The sequence below is a fragment of the Mesoplodon bidens genome (genome assembly GCF_964165515.1).
Source record: "Mesoplodon bidens genome assembly, contig: HAP1_SCAFFOLD_302, whole genome shotgun sequence".
NCBI lineage: Eukaryota > Metazoa > Chordata > Mammalia > Artiodactyla > Ziphiidae > Mesoplodon > Mesoplodon bidens.
In genome coordinates, this window is record NW_027671335.1 from 326,190 (window position 1) to 347,427 (window position 21,238).

A 21,238-nucleotide genomic window follows, 5' to 3' on the forward strand; every position below is an offset into this window, starting at 1 on the left:
GGAGAATTGTGAGGTTGAAATGAAACCACATAAGTACTTATAGATCTCATCAAATCCCGTTCTCTCCCTTTTGCTTGGACTGCCTACTGATTCATCCATGCTACAAATATGTACTGTGCACCCACCATGTGCCAGGAATTCTTTTGGGCACATAGGATAGACCTGCTTCCTGCACTCGGAGAATTAGAGTGCATGGGGGAGACAGAAAATAAACAACGAGAAGCTAGACAAAAATATAATTTCAGATGGTGCTAAATGCTGGAAGAAAATAGAGCAAGGTCAATGGATAGAGATCTTTGTCTGTCTTGTTTCCTCTGCACAGAATGCCCTGTCGCCACTGTGGAACTCTTACCTTTCAAGACCCCCTTCAAATGATCCCCCGCCCCCGTCTACGGCCATACCACCCTGAACGCGCCCGATCTCGTCTGATCTCGGAAGCTAAGCAGGGTCGGGCCCGGTTAGTACTTGGATGGGAGACCGCCTGGGAACACCGGGTGCCATAGGCATTTTGCCTCCCGCTGCGGCTCCGCCTTCTCCTTTAGTCGCCCGTGGCGGTGGCCGCCAGCTCCGCCCCCCCGACGGGCACCGCTGCAGGCCCCACCTCCTCCGGCCCCTCCCACCACAGCGCGCCAGAGGGGGCGCTCTATGCGGCCAGAAGGCGGCCCTGAAAGGCGGCCGCACCCCAGACGCTCCCGGGGTGGCTGACCCGGACCCAGACTCCGCCGCGGGCCCGGGTGCCGTCCGTGCGGCCCGCGAGCCCCTCGACCTGCACCTGGCCGCCCCCTCCGGCTCCCTGCCCCGGCGCCGCCACCTGTCCGCCGGTGTGGCTCTCCACAGCTCCCTCCGGATGAAGGCCCCCCTCCGCCGTTTCGCCATGGCCGGGGGCGGGAGTGGGAGCGGGGGCCGGGGCCGCTTCCCCGGGCCTGCTGGCCACCAGGGCGGGTGGTAGGTGTAGACGGCTGCAGGTGTAGACGGTTCGACAGAACCACTTTCTAGGCTCTTGTAGCCAAGTCATGGCCACCAGTCAGACTGCATCCTGGCTATCCTGCAGGGCACAGAGCTCAGTAAAGGTATCCACCCCTTCTACAGCAATGTCAGTCGGCTCACCGGCTTTGGCGAGGTAAGGACCCGGCTTCCATACCCTGCCCCACATGGATGTACAGCCCCGCCTGTTCCCTACAGATAAATACACACAAGATAAATGCAGCAGCCCTCATGCCCTCTCCCCATCCTGTCCCGGCAGAAGGTGGTGGCAGAAATGAACCGCCTGGGCATGATGGTGGACTTGGCCCATGTCTCGGATGCTGTGACACGGCGAGCCCTACAAGTGTCACAGGCACCGGTCATCTTCTCCCACTCAGCTGCCCGGGGTATGTGCAAGAACACTCGCAATGTTCCTGATGATATCCTGAAGCTTCTGGTGAGAGACTGCCCTGGCCCTCAAACCTAAAGCAAGAGATTCAAACCAGGAGCCCTTGAACCTGAGCCTCTTCTCCCTCCATTTCCTCAAACGCCAGGTTAAATATCCTCTGCCCCCAAAACCCACGGTCCACAGCCCCTGAACTCTTCAGCCCTAGGTGGGGGTCTAGGTGGTAAGAGACTCCTCCAAACCCGGAAACCCAGGGCCAACACACCACCCAGACCAGGGCTGCGGCTCCTCCATTCACACAAACCCAGAGAGGACATGACTCTGACCTCAAAGCCAGGGCTGAACACCTTCCTCACAGGGGCCGAGAGAGTGAACAGGCAGCTGGTTGTGCTGGGGGCCAAGCTGACTGTCCACGGGTCCACCCCTGCAGAAGAAGAACGGTGGCATCCTGATGGTGCCCTTGTCCGAGTGGGTGCTGCAGTGCAACCCATTAGCCAATGTGTCTACTGTGGCAGGCGAGCCTCAGCCTGGGCTCTCTGAAGACTCGGATTTGGAGCTGAAGCTGGGTCCAAATTTAGGGAGGACTTCAGAAGAGCCCCAGTGGTTTGACCCACCTATTGGCAATAGGTACAGCACCCAAAAACCCAAGAATGGACAGTACACAGCACCTTGGTGCCATGTGGAACTGGAGCCACAGAATCAAAACTGTGATACTGATGGGTATCAGGGAGGCTGTCAGACACTGCTTTATGTCAAACACATAAAGAAAATATCCACTATCAGAACCGTTGGTTGACTGACTTTTTTCACATCTTTCTGACAAAATTCGAGAAGTTGTGAGTACCACAAGCGTCATTACACTTCTGTTCAAGATGGAATCTCAGGCTCACAATCATTGTTTAGCTTCTGTATATTGCAGTGTACATGAAGGTCTCTATTAGTCTGGTTGGGCTGTTATAGTGAAATACTATAGACTGAATGACTTAAACAGCAGAAATTTATTTTCTCACAGTTCTGGAGGGTGGAAGTCCAAGATTAAGGTATTGAATACCATAAGAATTGGTTTCTGGTGAGAACAATCTTCCTGGCGTGCTGACGGCTGTCTTCTTGCAGTGTCCTCACACGGCCTTTCCTCTACGAGCAGAGGGAGAGAGATCTCTGGAATCTATTCCCCTTCTTATAAGGACACCATCAGTCCCTGTCAGATTATTACCTCACCCTTATGACTTCAGTTAACTTCAGTTACCTCCCTAAAGGACCTATCTCCTATCTTCTACAGTCAACTTAGGAGGGGCTTCAACATATAATTTTTCGGGGGACACAATTCAGTCCATAACAACAACTTAAGATAGCTTTCTCTGATTTTCAGTCTTTCACTAATACCTCCCTCTTTGTCTACCAATTATTCAAGTTTCCTTAATTTTTTTTTAATTTTCTTACATTATCCCTTCCCTTTAAATGCTCTCTTCACTTCTTAATTGGCATTTCTTGCAAATGAAGGCAACTTTCCTCACAATACATTGATTACTCTCCCCACTGTAACACAGCATCTTCTCCCATGACTTTCCTGAAATGGTTCCACTTTTGTTCATAAAAGTTTAGCCATCCAATCAGATGCTTTATTTTCAGTTCCCATAGCATTTTGCCTTTGGGAAACAACTGACTCCGTTAAGTGGTGCTTCTTTGAAAACTACCTTCCTTTATGTTTTATAGCAATCTTATGATTTCTGTTGGCATACCACCTAGCTTCTTTCTCATCATTCTTTTTATTTTTATTTTTCAGTTGTTTCTCTCCTCACTCCTTAGCGTTAGATACTACAGACAGTTGGCCTTCTTCTCATCTCTTATATACTCTCTCTCTTACTCCAGCAGCTTTGTTTACCATTTAATATATTATCTGCCAGGCGCCTTCCATCTGTTACCAACATCTCTCCCTCTGTCTTTGTCATTTCAGCCTTCGCTATGCTCTCTGAGCTCTCACAGGCAGATCTATTGAACACAGGAATCTCAGTGGAAAATACGAGTACGTTATTTCTCTACTGAGTAAAGCCCTTACAGATCACATGGTCCTGATCCATCTTGCAGCCACGTCATCTGGACTATCTGACCTCCCATGTCACAATAGCAGAGGACCAGACAAGAGGGACACTGGCTCCTAATGACCTCAGCTCAGAAGTGATACACTTGATTCTGCTTCTTTGCCACTGGCCACAACGAATCAAAGGAAAACAGTTGAACTACAAAGGAGGATGAAAAATGTAGATAAGCACATAGGATATTTGATGAGCGCTATCTCGAGGTGACATCACCTCCCATCAAACTTTTATTTCACAGAGAAAACACAGACTATAATGCAAAAACACCCCAAACTACCTTCTTCTCTTTACGTCCAAGAATAGCTTTTCGACATAGTTTATAAATACCTATTCTCACTTCCTCAGTATCTTCCATTCATTTTCCCACCTCATTGGGATTGTTAAGGTTTTCCTCTTTAGCGATTTTATTTTGGCCCCCTCCCATTAAAAAGCTGCCCCCCTCCCATTAAAAATTACTCTTGCTTGATGCCAAGTAATTCTCTAGTTACCTTTTCTCTCTTCCTAATTTCACAGTGCAGTTTATCAAAAATTGTATTTATTCTCACTGTCTGTATTTTCTTATCTTTATGTACCTCGTGACTCACACAATTTTGCTCTTTTCTTCTTACTTATCTGCACTGGAATTGCATTCACCAACATTTAATTTGTGATTAAATTGAGTGAATATTGTTTGGTCCTTCTGTCACCTTTCAGCAATATTTGATTTTGTTGATCAAACTTGTCATCTCAGAAAAATCTTTCACCTTAACCTGCTACTTCTTCCTCCTGCCTCTGGACATCCTTATCTCTTTCATTGGGCACTCTCACTTTGCCCTCTGCCAAGAGATGTGTATTTCTCAGAAGCTCTCTTCTGCCCTTGATAGATGGTCTCATCTACTCTTGTGATTCCAGTCACCATATATATCACAGATCTTGACCTAAAACGTACATCTCTCTCTCCTGAGTCTCTTACAAACTTAACTAATTGCCAACTGAACAACTCTGCCCAAATATAACACGGACACTTAAAATTAATTATGTGATGTTACTGAACGATTAATTTTACCTTCAATACTTACTTCCGCTATTCATCTCTCTACATCATTTAGACCACCACTATTTGTACACTTGTCCAAGTTGGATACTGGGGGAACACTGAAGACTCTGGACTCTGACAACCCTCAGAATGGGAGAAAATAGTTGCAAACGAAGCAACTGACAAGGGATTCATCTCCAAAAAATATAAACATAAATAAATTTGTAAACTAGATAAGCAACTCATGCAGATCAATATCAAAAAAAACAACCCAATGAAACAATGGACAGAAGACCTAAATAGACATTTCTCCAAAGATGGCCAACAAACACATGAAAAGATGCTCAACAGCACGAATTATGAGAGAAATGCAAATCAACACTACAAGGAGGTATCACCTCACACCGGTCAGAATGGCCATCATCAAAAAATCTACAAACAATAAATGCTGGAGAGGATGTGGAGAAAACGGAACGCTCCTATACTGTTAGTGGGAGTGTAAATTGGTACAGCCACTAGGGAGAGCAGTATGGAGGTTCCTTAAAAAAAAACTACAAATAGAACTACCATATGACCCAGCAATCCCACTACTGGGCCTATACGCTGAGAAAACCGTAATTCAAAAGGAGTCATGTACCAAAATGTTCATTGCAGCTCTATTTACAATAGCCAGGAGATGGAAACAACCTCAGTGTCCATCGTCGGATGAATGGATAAAGAAGATGTGGCACAGATACACAGTGGAATATTACTCAGCCATAAAAAGAAACGAAATTGAGCTATTTGTAATGAGGTGGATGGACCTAGAGTCCGTCATACAGAGTGAAGGAAGTCAGAAAGAGAAAGACAAATACCGTATGCTAACACACATATATATATATGGAATTTAAGAAAAAAATGTCATGAAGAACCTAGGGGTAAGACAGGAATAAAGACACAGACCTACTAGAGAATGGACTTGAGGATATGGGGAGGGCGAAGGGTAAGCCATGACAAAGTGAGAGAGTGGCATGGACATATACACACTACCAAACGTAAAATAGATAGCTAGTGGGAAGCAGCCGCATAGCACAGAGAGATCAGCTCGGTGCTTTGTGACCACCTAGAGGGGTGGGATAGGGAGGGTGGGAGGGAGGGAGACGCAAGAGGGAAGAGTTATGGGAACTTATGTATAACTGATTCACTTTGGTATAAAGCAGAAACTAACACACCATTGTAAAGCCACTATACTCCAATAAAGATGTTAAAAAAAAGAACACATGTTTTTTGTTTTGTTTTTTGTTTCTTTGTTTTTTTACCGTTTAGTTTAAATTTTAGTTCCTGCCCCCAAACATCCATTAAGCCCCCAGAAGAAGGAAAAGGGGATGTGACTAGCAATAGAGAGAAACTTTCTTCCCAACAATGGCCATGGCAAGCTTAGGCACTTTTGGTGAAATCTCTCTGGGAAGTACTGGCAGAGGAATAAAAGGCAAACTGACACAGAAGTATTGCCTGGTGTGCATTTCCAGGCTCTGCCTTCTTTCTCATGTCTTAGCGGCAGGTGGAGGAAGAGGAGAAAAGGTTAAACTTTTGTATCAACCGGCAGAATAAGCTTATAACATCCTCTCACTATCTCTGCATAGGTTCTAGTCTCTGCAGCACTACATAAGCTTTGCCCAAAGTAATGAACAGTTGAAAGTCAAATGTAATACTTCACCAAACAACTTAAAAATGCTTGCACACTGGAAAGGATTCAGTTGCAGAGAACACAAATGGACCCAGAGCAACTTTTGCCAAAAGAGAATATTGTGCTAAATGTACAGCCATAGCTCTTTTCCATATGAAGAAACAGTCAGAAAGATAAAAGAACTGGGTCAAAATCACACAAGCAAGTAGGACAGAATCTGGTCTGCCTGTCGTAAGGGTTGTGTTTTTTAACCACCAGGCTAGCTTTTCCCAAACCTGATTCATGCATAGAATAACTATACACCTCTGTTTGCCTTGAATATTCCGTTTATACGTATGCCTGCTGCAGTTCTTAATATTGCCCACTTTGACTCCCCAAAGCAACCGAGAACACACAATAATTTGGTCACTCTATCCATGGAGCACTGTGGTGGGACTGCCCAGGAAGCTTAAAAGTGCAGCCTCCAGAGCCCTACTCCAGATCTAGATAAGTTTTCTTAGGGTTGGCTCAAGAATCCAGGTACAAGTCTTTTTCAGTGCTTTTGTGAGTCTCTCGCTCTCGTAAATTAATAAAACCATTTATTCCGCCTTCCCCAGATGCCCAGCCAGGTCCTGTTAAGGTAGGAGTCCCCCCGCCACATCACAGGGATGCTCCCAGTCAAGTGATCTCTGGAGCCGTGGAGAATCTGAATGGTCTCATGCTGGCCCACCTGCCATGACAAACCTCCTCCAGAGCATGCCCCTTCACAGCTTACATTCTACCACTCCCAAAGGCAGTCCACTCCAATGAGGCCTGACTTCGTCTGTCCTAACGTGTACCCGCTGATTCAAGCAGTTTAGGAAGAGAAGGTGCTGTGCTTCTCAACCACGGTGGCCCAACCTCTGAAATGGTAGTCGAAGCAGTCTCTACCTCCTGGGAACAACGCCTCTGCAACAGTCCCATTAAACGAATGTCCCATCTTTGCTTTTTCAGGGTCGGCAACAGGGAGTCCCCTCCTAAAGAAGGTTCTCTCTCATTGCCACACTATCAGAGGCTGCCCCAAATGTGCTTGCTTCCTGTGGGCCTGATCAGGCTAAGGGCAGAGTTGTCTCTTTCCTTCTCTGAGGTGGACCAAATCGTCTTAGTAACACCTCTTCACACTGTTGACCATGTTTCTCACGGGGGCTGCTGCTGAGTCTTTATCTCATTCTTTCATGGTGGAGAGAGAGAGGATTCTAATGACTTTTACTTCTAGGGGGGAGGGGCCTGTAGTAATTATGTTGTCATTTTGTATTATGTCCTTTTGTCATGAATTTGTTTTCAATTTCATGTTCAAATGGGCCCACCATTCCCACTCTGTGAGGTCATTCAGCACCCGCATTTTGCACCTTTAACATCTCTCTCAGTATCACTTGGAAATGTTTGAAATGGCAGGAGCTTGTCCTCACATTCCTATCAGCTGTAAACCTGGAGCCCCGACATGAACCTAACCATTGAGCAGAACACCTCTCCACTACCTGTGTACCACTGCGAAGGCCCCTTAACCTCTTGGTTTTTTTAAGTCCTCAGTTGTAAAAATTTCAGGGTGCTAGGAATTTATATTGGGGGCAGGACAAGGTCGAGAAGAGTGTGTCTTTGCTTTTATTCTTCCAAACTGGAATGTCTTCCCTCTCTTCCCCATGGGTCCAAATCTCACTTGTCCTTCAGGCCCACTGCAAAGGAGCCTTCCCTGATTCCCCAGTCCACACAAATCTCTGCCTCTTAGGGTAAGCGCCATACAACCTAGCTGTCTCTTACGTTAATCTTGCCTCTCAAGCCAATCACAGAATGTGGGTCTCTCTTGCCCTCCTGTGGCCCCTGGGGCTGTGCCAGACCACCAGCACGCCCCACCTGGGGTGTCTACTAGGCTAGGGCATTGGTGGGGAGGCCCAGCTGTGAGGGGCCAGGCAGAGTACCTCTGCCTCTACCCTGTTCTCCTCCAAAAAACTGCCCCTCCTCCTGAAGCCTGCCCCTCAAGTCACAGGTTCCATATATGACCTCACTGGGTAGTGATGCCCTCGCAGGCCTTCTCACAGATTCCATGGTAACAGATTCCATGGTAACTGACAACCGAGCAGATTCGTACCTGGTGGAGAACTGGTGGGAAGTTTCTCTGACGGTCAGAGCCCATGTCTGACGTCATAGGCTATAGATACTCAACCCTGTGCTCTGTTCCCTGGGTGGGCAGTGCAGCAGGTACACCCGGACCGGCCACCTCCACAGGAGGTATGGGATACAATCCACCTCACCTGGCTGGCACATGTTTCTGTGGGGCCTGCCAACCATGTACAACTGAGCACACTCCCACATGTAAGTAATACCAGTGACCTGGGACACCTTCAGGGACCCACAGGGCTCACTGCTGAGGACAAGTGAAAGGTCATCCCTGGACAAGTGTGCAGGACGGTTCTAAGCTTTATAATGTAGCCTTCCCCTTTGGGCTACAGGATGCTTCCGTTCAGACCCTTTCCTGAGTGGCCTCTTAGCAAAAGACAAGTGCATTTTTGTTGGCAGACGGTAAATGGAGCAGTTTGAGGAAGAGGGGCCACAATTAGAAGCACACCTTCAAACCCAGGCACCTCTGTGTTGTCATGCAGACATCGCTAGCGGTCCCCTCAGACACATCCCGTACTGAGTTGCTGAGTACTCGGGGACAGGGTGGTGCCATATTGATGGGAAGACCGGAAGAATGAAGGGGGGGGTGATGAAGTGCTAATGAGACTGGAGGGCTGAGGGGATGGTGTCCCAGGAGGCTGCGTTGATGTGAGCCTAGACTTGGTACCCAGACCCCGGTTCTGAGTCTCCTGATCACTCTGCCTCAGTATTTAGCCTTGTTCTAATCTAGATAACAGTACCAGAGGGCTAGAGTTCAGTGTGGTTGAAACAGGCAGTATAACTGGGGCCCAAGAGGGGTTGCCAAGGTGAGAGGGGTTCTTAACAGATTTGTATTAGATTATTTCTTTCCAAAACTTCAAAGACATTTCCATTAAAGCCTCAGAAGTGACAGACGGCAAGAAATGTTTTCTCTGTTGTGGAAGGCAGAGATGGAGAGCATCATGAGTGCAATTTCTTTCGGGCTCTACTGTTTTCCCTGGAAACGGTGAAGAGACTTCCTCATCTGCTGCAGCCGTAGGCTCTAGGGATTGCTTTTGCAGCCAGTGTCCCTTCTCTAGGGACTCATAGAGGTGATGGGCCAAGGCTGTGTTTTGGATGTCAAGTACATTAAAGGTCTTCAGCCAGAAACTGGGAGAGACATGAGAGGGGGAAACTGTGGCAGGAGACTGTGCACAGCACAAGTGACTGATCAGTTCTGATTTTCTTTGCAGCAGCAGTGGCTCCCGTTTCTCCTCCCACACCCGGGCACTACCATGTCCTCTACCGAGGGTGTGGAGAAACGCAGTTGGGCTGGCATGGGGAGACATACTGCCTGGTTGGTGGCTACCAGGCCTACGGGGATGTCCCTTTGGCCCCACCAGCAAAGGTGGAAGCAGTGAAGCCAGTCCCCAGACGTGCTCCCAAACGAAAGCACTCTTCAGAAAGTTCGGACGAAGAGCTGGGCTGCTCCAGACCCAAAAACCGGCGATTGGAGCATGGTGGACCTGCTCCCTGAAGCAAGAACAGGATGGAGAGTCAAGCAGCATGCACCCTGCCCCGAGGTTCACATGCTCCTTTACTGCCAGCCCTTTCTGTCCCCACTGGGGTCCCTTACTGCTCAATAAAATGTTTGTGTGTTACAGATTTCTAGGGTCGCCAGTGCTCAGACTTAGGTCACTACCCCTGTGCTAGGCACTCCTGCCACCTGGGAAAGGTTCCAAAGGTGGAACAGCTCCAGGGGGTGCCAGGGATCAGAGCAAAAACTTGAGAGGCTGGGGATGAAGGAGTTTGGGCACAGTCCCTAAAGCATCTCTGTGGTTGAGCTTCTGTGAGAAGGCACATCCCCAGAGACAGAGAGAGAGAGAGAGAGAGAGAGAGAGAGAGAGAGAGAGAGTGTGTGTTGAGGAGAAGGGGTCTCTAGAGGAGGCAGCTAGGGGGAGGGCCTGAGGCTGGAAATGGGGAATGGCGTGTGGCCTCTGAGTAAGCACAGGCACTTAAGCCCTTGAGCTTTCTGGGAAAGCTAGAGCCACAAGGGCCACGAGATAAGGCAAGTGTAGCAGCAGAACCCAGGTGCCAGGTCTTTCCTCAAAACCTATACTTCTCCACGAGGCCGGGCCTTCCACGCTGAGGTAGGAGGGATCCTGGCCAGAAGGTCAGCCAGCAGCTCTGGGAGGAAGGTTGCTGCGGTGGGGGCTCTGCTGCCATGGAAATCACTTCATTTCCTTCCAGTCAAATAGCCTGCTGACTGGGTTCCTGCTCTGTTGAGTAAAAGGGTCGCTGACTCTCCCCAGAAGGTCGTTCAGTTCACATCCCCAAAGTCCCTCTATTCAGGCCCTGGGGAGGTGTAGCGGCTCCTGAGGGCGCTCTTTCCTGAGGCTGGCTGACAGAAGTGGGGGAGGTTCCTGATAGTTCCCAGGTGCTGGTTGAAGTCCCCAGAGAATGGTCATGCAGGTTGGGGAGTCAAGTAGGTGGAGAGAGAAGGTCGGGGGCAGAGGGCCCCTTCCTGAATCCACAGCTCACATGGTTACCCCCCCATTTCCAGAAACTCTCTCTTTCCCCACACAAGCCCTCATGGCCCAGTCCCGGGAAACCGGGAGCCCAGAGCACCTGTGGCCACAGAGACACTGGCACGCAGCCCTCAGGGTGGGCGGGGCCGGCTGCAGGCAGATGGGGACAAGGTGTGCTCCCGGGAGGCCTCGGGCTGAAGGTGGCCCTCTGAGAGAAGCACCCCAGCTTGGACAGGAAGGTTACAGGCCGGGGAGGGCAACCTAGGGCGCCCCCTCGGAGCAGTGAGAGTGGGAAGAGGGGCAGGGGTGGAGGGAACCCGCGATGGGAGGTGAGTGGGCTCTCCGCAGAGGCCACTTAGCCTCTTAGTGGCCACTTAGCTTAGCCCGCAGGAGCTGCCTGTGAGCAGGGGGCGGGAGGGCACTGCCGCCCTGTGGCTGCTGGGCTTCCCGGATCGCGGCTCTCTGCGCACGGGTTGCAGGGTCCTGTGACTCTGTATCCCCTCCCTCAAACCGCCCCCCTCGCGAGGCCGCGCCGCTGGGTGCCCTGTGTCGACAGGCAGAACCCCACTGCCCGCCCCCTCAGACCCGCCTCTGCCCGCCTCGATGGTCCCCGCGCACTCAGCCAGTGGCCTCTGCTGTGTCTGCTGCTCCTGCTGGGTCTGCTGCTGCGGCCGGTTACCGGTGAAGACCACGCCGGGCACCTCCAGCACCCCAAGTCCGCGGGAGCGCACGCGGGCCCTGATGCGGGACTTCCCGCTTGTGGACGGGTGGCTGCAGTGTGTGCAGGCTGCTGGGGGCCGCTGGGTGCCTAGCCTGGCCCCGGGGAGGGCAGGAGGTCCGGAGCATGCAGAGCTAGTGGGGAGGCTCCCTCACACCACCCCTGGATGTCCTCTCCATCATCTATGGATGCCCTTCCCCTTCTCTGTCATCCCCTCCCTGGTGGGAACCCCTCAGCCCAGGCCTCAGCTGCTCCTAGTATAGTCTGTGTGACAGTGGGAGGTGGGGGACCCACAGGCTGGCCCAGGCCAGGCAATGTGTCCTGCCTGATCCCAAGACCTAAGGAGCCCACCTATTTGCCTTGACCTCCCTCCAGCCACAACGACATGCCCCTGGTCCTGAGGCAGTTTTACCACCACGGGCTACAGGATGTTAATCTGTGCAATTTCAGCCATGGCCAGACCAGCTTGGACAGGCTGAAAAAATGATCTCGTGGGTGCCCATGTACCAAAGGGACACACAAGGTGCCACCATGGCTGCTGGGGAATGTGGGGCAGTTTGGGGGCCTCAGAGACCACAGGTTAGTCACATTGGAACTAAGTTACCATAGTGACCTAGAAAGTGCCATGCCATGGATGCTGGGGGAACAGGGGTCACAGTGAGCCAACCTGACGGGCATCCAAGTACCACAGAAAAAGCAACGCATTACATGTGACTTCTGGGCACAGTGAGTGTTGTGCCAGCTGAGGAGGCTATGAGAAGCCCAAGGAGCTCCAAAGCCCAAACTAAGCCCTTGCCTTCCCTCACTTCTGGTGAGCCTACGTCCCATGCCGGACCCACGAACGCGATGCTGTGCGCCTCACCCTGGAGCAAGTTCACCTCATCTGCCTCATGTGTGCCTCCTATTCTGAGCTGGAGCTTGTGACCTCAGTTAAAGGCAGACGGGGGACTTCCCTGGTAGTCCAGAGGTGAAGACTCCACGCTTCCACTGCAGGGGCCTCGGGTTTGATCCCCGGTGGGGGAACTAAGAGCCCTCATGCTGCGCGGCACGGCCAAAAAAACAAAAAAAAAATGGTAAAGAGACTGGTGGTGGTAGGTGTTAGGGACTTCAGTTAGCTACCCCTGCCTCTGAAAATGATCATCTGACCTACCTGCCCCCAGCTCTCAACAACACCCGGAAGTTGGCTAGCCTCATTGGTGTGGAGGGCGGCCACTCACTGGACAGGAGCCTCTCCATCTTGCGTACCTTCTATGCGCTGGGTGTGCACTACGTGACACTCACCCACACCTGCAACACGCCCTGGTGAGCACAGTGCAGGTGGTAAGGGCCCAGTGAGGCAGGGGTCTGCCCAAGATCACGCTGGGCCCAAAGCAAGTTTACCCCTGGGATCCAGCCCTGAACCTGGGGTCGGGAGGGGAATGGAGGTTTGCAGAACAAGACTGAATCCCCAGAAGGGCCCTCCTACTGCCAGGCACAGTCCAGTCTGGGTCCCTCCTCTTGCACCAGGGAGCTGCAGGTGTAGACGGTTCGACAGAACCTCTTTCTACGCTCTTGTAGCCAAGTCATGGCCACCAGTTAGACTGCCTCCTGGCCATCCTGCAGGGCACAGAGCTCAGCAAAGGGTATCCACCCCTTCTACAGCAATGTCAGTCGGCTCACCGGCTTTGGCGAGGTAAGGACCCGGCTTCCATACCCTGCCCCACATGGATGTACAGCCCCGCCTGTTCCCTACAGATAAATACACACAAGATAAATGCAGCCCTCATGCCCTCTCCCCATCCTGTCCCGGCAGAAGGTGGTGGCAGAAATGAACCGCCTGGGCATGATGGTGGACTTGGCCCATGTCTCGGATGCTGTGACACGGCGAGCCCTACAAGTGTCACAGGCACCGGTCATCTTCTCCCACTCAGCTGCCCGGGGTATGTGCAAGAACACTCGCAATGTTCCTGATGATATCCTGCAGCTTCTGGTGAGAGACTGCCCTGGCCCTCAAACCTAAAGCAAGAGATTCAAACCAGGAGCCCTTGAACCTGAGCCTCTTCTCCCTCCATTTCCTCAAACGCCAGGTTAAATATCTTCTGCCCCCAAAACCCACGGTCCACAGCCCCTGAACTCTTCAGCCCTAGGTGGGGGTCTAGGTGGTAAGATACTCCTCCAAACCCGGAAACCCAGGGCCAACACACCACCCAGACCAGGGCTGCGGCTCCTCCATTCACACAAACCCAGAGAGGAGACGACTCTGACCTCAAAGCCAGGGCTGAACACCTTCCTCACAGGGGCCGAGAGAGTGAACAGGCAGCTGGCTGTGCTGGGGGCCAAGCTGACTGTCCACGGGTCCACCCCTGCAGAAGAAGAACGGTGGCAACGTGATGGTGCCCTTGTCTGAGCGGGTGCTGCAGTGCAACCCGTTAGCCAACGTGTCTACTGTGGCAGGCGAGCCTCAGCCTGGGCTCTCTGAAGACTCGGATTTGGAGCTGAAGCTGGGTCCAAATTTAGGGAGGACTTCAGAAGAGCCCCAGTGGTTTGACCCACCTATTGGCAATAGGTACAGCACCCAAAAACCCAAGAATGGACAGTACAGAGCACCTTGGTGCCATGTGGAACTGGAGCCACAGAATCAAAACTGCGATACTGATGGGTATCAGGGAGGCTGTCAGACACTGCTTTATGTCAAACACATAAAGAAAATATCCACTATCAGAACCGTTGGTTGACTGACATTTTTTCACATCTTTCTGACAAAATTCGTGAAGTTGTGAGTACCTCAAGCGTCATTACACTTCTGTTCAAGATGGAATCTCTGGCTCACAATCATTGTTTAGCTTCTGTATATTGCAGTGTACATGAAGGTCTGTATTAGTCTGGTTGGGCTGTTATAGTGAAATACTATAGACTGAATGACTTAAACAGCAGAAATTTATTTTCTCACAGTTCTGGAGGGTGGAAGTCCAAGATTAAGGTATTGAATACCATGAGAATTGGTTCCTGGTGAGAACAATCTTCCTGGCTTGCTGATGGCTGTCTTCTTGCAGTGTCCTCACACGGCCTTTCCTCTACGAGCAGAGGGAGAGAGATCTCTGGAATCTATTCCCCTTCTTATAAAGGCATCATCAGTCCCTGTCAGATTATTTCCTCACCCTTATGACTTCAGTTAACTTCAGTTACCTCCCTAAAGGACCTATCTCCTATCTTCTACAGTCAAATTAGGAGGGGCTTCAACATATAATTTTTCGGGGGACACAATTCAGTCCATAACAACAACTTAAGATAGCTTTCTCTGATTTTCAGTCTTTCACTAATACCTCCCTCTTTGTCTACGAATTATTCAAGTTTCCTTAAATTTTTTTTTGATTTTCTTACATTATCCCTTCCCTTTAAAGGCTCTCTTCACTTCTTAATTGGCATTTCTTGCAAATGAAGGCAACTTTCCTCACAATACATTGATTACTCTCCCCACTGTAACACAGCATCTTCTCCCATGACTTTCCTGAAATGGTTCCACTTTTGTTCATAAAAGTTTAGCCATCCAATCAGATGCTTTATTTTCAGTTCCCATAGCATTTTGCCTTTGGGAAACAACTGACTCCATTAAATGGCGCTTCTTTGAAAACTACCTTCCTTTATGTTTTATAGCAATCTTATGATTTCTGTTGGCATACCACCTAGCTTCTTTCTCATCATTCTTTTTATTTTTATTTTTCAGTTGTTTCTCTCCTCACTCCTTAGCGTTAGATACTACAGACAGTTGGCCTTCTTCTCATCTCTTATATACTCTCTCTCTTACTCCAGCAGCTTTGTTTACCATTTAATATATTATCTGCCAGGCGCCTTCCATCTGTTACCAACAACTCTCCCTCTGTCTTTGTCATTTCAGCCTTCGCTATGCTCTCTGAGCTCTCACAGGCAGATCTATTGAACACAGGAATCTCAGTGGAAAATACGAGTACGTTATTTCTCTACTGAGTAAAGCCCTTACAGATCACATGGTCCTGATCCATCTTGCAGCCACGTCATCTGGACTATCTGACCTCCCATGTCACAATAGCAGAGGACCAGACAAGAGGGACACTGGCTCCTAATGACCTCAGCTCAGAAGTGATACACTTGATTCTGCTTCTTTGCCACTGGCCACAACGAATCAAAGGAAAACAGTTGAACTACAAAGGAGGATGAAAAATGTAGATAAGCACATAGGATATTTGATGAGTGCTATCTCGAGGTGACATCACCTCCCATCAAACTTTTATTTCACAGAGAAAACACAGACTATAAAGCAAAAACACCCCAAACTAACTTTTTCTCTTTACGTCCATGGATAGCTTTTCGACATAGTTTATCAATACCTATTCTCACTTTCTCAGTATCTTCCATTCATTTTCCCACCTCACTGGGATTGTTAAGGTTTTCCTCTTTAGCGATTTTATTTTGGCCCCCTCCCATTAAAAAGCTGCCCTCCTCCCATTAAAAATTACTCTTGCTTGATGCCAAGTAATTCTCTAGTTACCTTTTCTCTCTTCCTAATTTCACAGTGCAGTTTATCAAAAATTGTATTTATTCTCACTGTCTGTATTTTCTTATCTTTATGTACCTCGTGACTCACACAATTTTGCTCTTTTCTTCTTACTTATCTGCACTGGAATTGCATTCACCAACATTTAATTTGTGATTAAATTGAGTGAATATTGTTTGGTCCTTCTGTCACCTTTCAGCAATATTTGATTTTGTTGATCAAACTTGTCATCTCAGAAAAATCTTTCACCTTAACCTGCTACTTCTTCCTCCTGCCTCTGGACATCCTTATCTCTTTCACTGGGCACTCTCACTTTGCCCTCTGCCAAGAGATGTGTATTTCTCAGAAGCTCTCTTCTGCCCTTGATAGATGGTCTCATCTACTCTTGTGATTCCAGCCACCATATATATCACAGATCTTGACCTAAAACGTACATCTCTCTCTCCTGAGTCTCTTACAAACTTAACTAATTGCCAACTGAACAACTCTGCCCAAATATAACATGGGCACTTAAAATTAATTATGTGATGTTACTGAACGATTAATTTTACCTTCAATACTTACTTCCACTATTCATCTCTCTACATCATTTAGACCACCACTATTTGTACACTTGTCCAAGTTGGATACTGGGGGAACACTGAAGACTCTGGACTCTGACAACCCTCAGAATGGGAGAAAATAGTTGCAAACGAAGCAACTGACAAGGGATTCATCTCCAAAAAATATAAACATAAATAAATTTGTAAACTAGATAAGCAACTCATGCAGATCAATATCAAAAAAAAAACAAATACCGTATAATATCACTTATATGTGGAACCTAGAAATATGGTACAGATGAACTTATTCGCAAAGCAGAAATAGAGACCCAGATGTAGAGAAGAAACACATGGATACCAAGGCGGGGGGAAGGGGGGGATCAATTTGGAGATTTGGTTTGACATATATACACCAGTATGTATAAAATAGATAACTAATGATAAACTATGGTACAGCACAGGGAACGCTACTCAATGCTCTCTGGTGACCTAAATGGTTAGAAATATTAAAAAGAGGAAATATATGTATAGGTATAACTGATTCACTTTGCTGTATAGCAGAAACTACCACAACATTGTAAAGCAACTATACTCTAATAAAAATTAATTTAAAGGAATAATAAAACTCTGGACGCTGTATAATCATCCCTCACCTTCACAATTAATTCAGTAACCAAGTACTCTCTAACCTAAATTCCTACTCTCTCTCAATATTGTCTACTTTTATTCAAGCCTCTTGCCACTACTTGGTTCTGAGCTACATTTTCTCTTATTTATGGAACATAAACAGTCTCTTAACTTTTAACAGAATAAATCTTTTAACAGAATAAATATTCATTGAGTACCTACAACACTGGTAAATAAGGACATTGTTCACATGCAGTTTACAATGTAGTAGGGGCAATGAACTATAAAATAGAACTATACCTCTCATAGGTAACTGGACAGCCAAGTTTTATAAGAACACGTAGAAAGGGAATTTAATCTCTAATGGAAGTCATGAAAAGCCAGAGATTCAATGTTTATTTTGAAACTTGTATGATGAGAGTGCATTAACCAAGGATTGAATGAGTAAAGTATGATACAAATTGATGACATTACCTGGAGAAAGTTCAGCAGTAAGAGAAGTCTAACCCTGAAGTCTACTGAGTATTGCTGAAAATTTATGGAAGAAGGAGATGCTAAGTAAGGATAGAGAAAGCAGATGAGGGTGGACTAGTAGGCAAGAGCACAGTGCTTGAAGCCTTTTCCCCAAAATTAAAGAGAAGCTATCAAAGAGCTCTAAGCCGTTGAGTGAAATTTAGGTTGCAATGCAGAGAATAAACAAGACAGAAATAATACTGGAGTCAGGGAAAAAGTGAACTGGGATGTTACATCCGAGTAAGAAATGTAAAAGATATGACAATGGACATAGAGAAGAATGGACATATGTGTGTGTGTGTGTGTGTGTGTGTATACATATATACACACATATATGTGTGTATATATATGTGTGTGTATATATATATGTATGTGTATATATATATATATATATATATATATATATATATATATATATACACATACATATATATATATATATAGTATAATTATGACGATTCTTAGGGATTGTTCCAGAGTTTAAGGGTGGGGAGAAGAGTAAAGAATGACTCTCAGTTTCTTGCTTGGTTAATTGGGTTAAAACAGTTTGCAATAAAAAAGATTTAGCTTAAGTCATTTAATCATTTTAAGTGCATTCTGAATCCTATACAAATAAGTTTGAGAAATTTAAGAAAATTGTGTTTCCTTAAGTTTTGCATATCTTTTGTTATTCCATGTAAATTCCCTTCTTTTTCATATGATTAAAGAAAAGTTATGAAAAAAATAAGAGAGAAATGAGAGAAAATAAGATCTTATGAAGAATTATGAATGATCTTTATCTGTTTTTGTGCTTACTGTAATTTCTTACTGTTTATCTCTCTATATACATATTCTGAGATATCTTCTCAGACCTGCTGAATCAATCTGTGAGGAGTAAGTTTAACTAATCACTCAGATGAACCTAAAATTGGTTCATCTACAGGAATAACCAACATAAGAGAGTAGTCATGGTAGTCTCAAAATTAGAGAAGACTTCCCAATTATTCCCATTATGTCCAAGAGAGAATATGAGCAGGTACTTCAAGTATCCGAACTTCGTACGATTTGATTCTGCAAAAGCATTTTAAATAGGAAAAATACATAGAAGAAAGGTTAAGACAAAACTTCCCCAGGATAAAATGGATCCCATATTTTCACCAGATGCCTTTACTTAGGAAAAAGAAATGTTGAAGAATTGTAACAGTATCCAACCTGGAAAACAAAATACAGAAATTTTCACCACTAAGCCTGAGCTCTGTACAACTCTGATTTAGTGCTTTTTCAAGCCTTACACAGCAGTCTCTATTTTTAAAATATTTATAAGTAACCCATTTTGTAGGAAAACACCTAACTTTCATCATAAGAATTATGACACTTTATACTTTTATTCCAGCCTAACTTTTATACTCTATTTTCTACCATTTGGCAACTTATACCCTACGCTCTAGTCAAAAAAATCTCAGTTACAATCACTTAAACATATTGTGTTGGTTCTCAAGTCCAGGATGTTCCTTCTGCCTGGTATGCCCCTGACCTTCTCTCCACGTGGAACATTCCTACTGACATTCAAAACCTAATTCCAAACCCCCTCATTGTTGGCATTCTCTTTAATATCCCCTATTAGCAGGGTTAGTGACTCTAAGTTCTGTTTTACAAAGTTACATTTTTATGATCTATTTATTTAATAGCCTCTCCCTATTTGATTGTAATGAGTTGTTTATGCATCTCTCACACTCTCTTTTGAGTTCCTCTGGCCTTTATTTTTTCTTTTATCTCTTACCCATAAGCACAGTCCTTGCCCCATAGTACGTGCTCAACGTGTTGGCTGAGTGAAAAAAGACACCTTTTAGCTCTCTAATCATTTGTGAAATGTCATTTAAAATGACATCAGATTACCCTTTGTTTCCTAACTTAATTTCTAGTACTATAGAATGTACACTCAGAACACCGTCAGTGGCCTACAGAAACAGTGTTCTCACTGGACTTCATGCACATAGTCAACCCCCTTATAACTTTCTCTGGCATACAACTGCCAGACATGTTATTAAAAGAAAATGATGTACCAACCCCTCACCTATTGGAAAACTTCCAGAAGCTCTCCATTCCTTATTGTATCTTTTCTACTTGATTTTTCAAATACCTCTGTCTTACTTCATCTATTCAGAACTGGCTTTTCTACCTTTGCTTTCATTTTCAATTTCATTCATATCATTATCTGCACTTACCCATAGAACCTAAGCATATTTTAGTTTCTTATGCAAGTTTCCTCACTAGAGGTCAAAGGGGCAAGGACTATTGTGATAAAATATTAAATAAATAGACGATAGGACTTTGTTCTATTGGTCTGGGAAAATTACTACCTGAAACAAAAGAATTCTGGAAACTGAAGGGGTCAGACCAGTCAGCTTTGTTTACTTCAGACTCAAATCAATGTCTTGTCTTTACCTGAGCTCTGGTTACATTTAGAAAAAAGTACTGTAAATACAGTGAATGAGCAAGGCCACTATCTGAGACGTGTCTGGGTCCTTAGTATAGTAACTGAGGGAATGGTAAGCATTGGTCAATGTTTGCTGATTGATGACTCAATAGATCTGGTTAAGCCTCACCGTCAGAATTCCAGATTTTTTAACAAGCTTCTCAGTCTTTTCAACCCAAAGAAAAAACTAAAGAAAACCAGATGACAAGAATTTCAAATTATAAAATATCCCGATTGTCAAATTTAAATAGGGATATCCTGTGCAATGGAGAGGCTGGCTGGTGCCAATTTCACATTTTGTTCTCTAGTGTCTGGATGAAGCCTGCTCTGCCAGTGAGCTGACAGGTCGAGAGCACTCCAGCTTCCACAGACACCCGAGAACTTTCTATTTCTCATGGTGTTCCTACCTTACCTAAGGGAAGGACTATATTCACAATGAAAAGAGTTATGATTCATCACCAGTAGAGAGATTCTTCCACTTTCTGGGTGCCCACGTTAAAAGTCTGGTATAGTCAACACTCCCTCTAACATAGATCATGTATTGAAATGAGAAAACCATCACCTAATATGGCCAGAGAGGTGAAGGGACTTGGCCCAGCTGAGCCCAGGAGACACCACTAATTCAAAACCTCAACCATTAACACAGTGATTGTGATCAAGGAGACTTACAGCACATAAGAGATTCAAAGAGCATATTAATCCACCTCTGGCAACACTGCCAGTTTAAAAGAATGATGAACCTTCTCTCCCACTTGATTCAACCTGGCTATGTATTATACCACTCTAAACGCTAGCAGACTCTATGCTATGGCTTCCATTAGGTAGCACTTAGTATACATGAAAACTTTCTTCAAGAAGTAATTACTTTTGAAACCATAAACATTTCAGTTGGGAAAAGTGAAAAAGAAAGGAGGTGCAAGTAAAGGGAACTAGGAAAAAATAAGAAAATACCCTCAAATATAAACATGTTGATTCAAAAAATAATTTAATGGGGATTTAAATAATACTAGGTGAGCATTTATTCTGTTTCTGCTTTAAATAAAGCATTCTGTTCTATTTGTTAGGTGTTGTACTTGTTTAAGATCTAATGTCTGTTAAAAACCTCTCG